Source organism: Canis lupus, chromosome 25, assembly GCF_011100685.1.
Source record: "Canis lupus familiaris isolate Mischka breed German Shepherd chromosome 25, alternate assembly UU_Cfam_GSD_1.0, whole genome shotgun sequence".
NCBI classification, from domain to species: domain Eukaryota; kingdom Metazoa; phylum Chordata; class Mammalia; order Carnivora; family Canidae; genus Canis; species Canis lupus.
Window position 1 is genome coordinate 50,780,577 of NC_049246.1, and position 2,101 is coordinate 50,782,677.

The window sequence follows — 2,101 nt, forward strand, 5'->3', positions numbered from 1 at the left end:
CTCAGCCAGGCTCCTCTGGATTGGGAACCAGGCCTAGGCTTGTGGCGAGCGGGGTGGGCGGTGTAGACGGGGTGAGATTCCAGAGTCCCACCGAGTGTCCGGCAGAGCCAGACCGAGGAGCGGCCCCCGGGGGTGATCCTCGGCCCGGAGCCTTCGGAAGGACAAGAGGGCAGTTCATGGCGCTGATGTGAGAGACCGAATGCGTTTCTCCGCAGGGTCACCCTCAAGGGGCGGCTGCCCTCTGTCCCCACGGCCCTGCCCAGCGACCCAGAGGCCGCCAGCCTGAGCGTCTGCCCAGGAGCGGCTCTGAGTGCCGCCGTGAGGCCTGCCTGGTGGGCCTCCGCCAGGCCCAGCATGACCCCCTGTCCATCAGCCGCGCCCAGTGGCGCCCCGGGGCGCATCTAATTGCCAGCAGGACCCAGCCCATGTCAGGGGACACAGTCGGCAGCATCGCTCTGAGCAGCCACACGTGGGTGGAAGTGACTTAACTGTTCAATCTATTTGGAGACTTGCTTTTGGGGCTGCCACACGTCCCCCTGAGGCCCAACACGAAAAGAACCCTGCTGCTGCTCCCCAGTAGCCCCACCTCCCATCTCTGCGGATCAAGTGGAGGCGGACAGGCCCCCAGATCCGCCCTCTCCTGAGCAGCGGGACCCGCATCCCCGGACTCCTCCTGGCCGGAGGCAGAAAGGGAGGGCAGCGGGACCACATGCCGTCTGGCCCTCAGGTCGCTCCTCCAGAGGAGGAAATGTGGGGGAGCCCACACGCCCCCCTCCGCGATGACTCTAAATGGCCCTTTTCTTCCCAGCTCTCCCTTGGTGTCAGCAGAAGGGCAAGTCCAGTGTGTGTCACACGCCGCTTGCTCAGGGACCAGAGAATTTCCCTTTCCTATGAGCGTGCAAACCGGCTCCGTCGTGCCTTGTGTCTGAGCTGTCATATGTTTGTGTCCGCACAGTGGACAGGCCGGCACCCCAAAGCGGGCAGGGGTGGTCCCATCCCACCCCAGAGCTCCCCACGGTGAACCCACCCCACTCCCACAGCTGCTCCTGCGCAGCTGATGGAGGTCGTGGGTGACAGCATGGGGGGTTGGGGAACTAACCTCCCCAGTGTGACCCAGCCCGGCTCCCGATGCCCCAGCCGCTTGGGCCACACTGTGTCCAGGCCTGGCCACCAGGCACCCCTCATCCAGGGCCATCCTAGACGGGCACGAAACCTGAACGTCCAGGCCCGCGGGGGCAGGCAGGGCGCCGACAGAGTCGGGGTGCCAGGAGCAGGAGGGCTCTGCGGCACCTGGGGCAGCTGCTCGGGGACCACCGCTCATGTCTGTAAAGCAGAACGCCCCTCGGGTGGGGGAGCAAGGAAGGCTCTGTGGGCCAGGCAACCGGACAAAAAGGATGGACACGGATTCTGCATTGCACCCAACACTTCCTCCCCGTGTGCCGGCGGCGGGGTCCCCACACCTGGCCGCCTTCAGCAGAGCCACCTGCAGCAGTGACCGCCTAGCGGCCACGAGTCTGCCACTGTCTCGCCAGCTGCCCCCTGCACTTGGCCTCCTTGCTGCTTGTCAACAAGGCTCTTTGCCAGGTGCAGCCCCATCAGAGCTGGGGGATCCCCCCACTGGCTGCCCCCCGCTCCCTGGCCATGTACCAGCCCCGCGGAGAGGCTCTGGTCACAGCTCCTCTCCTTGCCCCCGACTCACACCGTAGTGACTCGGAGGAGACCTTGCAGGTAGTGAGAGGATCTCTCCGGGGGATGGAGCCCCGCTACACCGAGGAGGTGCCCCAGCGGGGCCGTCCTGGCAACCTGCCATGTAAGCGTGGCCGTGGACACTCTGGCCACGCTGCTGTCTGAAGACCCGGAAATGCGCTGGACACCGACCCCGCCCTGAGGAATTTCCCAGGCTCCCTGGATTAAGCGGTGGCAACAGCGATCACCATAACAACAGGACAGAGAGCGCCTCGGGCGGGTTAAGCCCCAGTCCAGGCCCCCGCGGGACAGGGAGGCACGTGGCCGGGGGTGAGCCCCTGGACAGGGCCTGGGCCAGTGTTCCTACCCCTCCCCGGGTGGCCCGAGCCAGGCAGGCACGTGGTGTGGAGGGGGG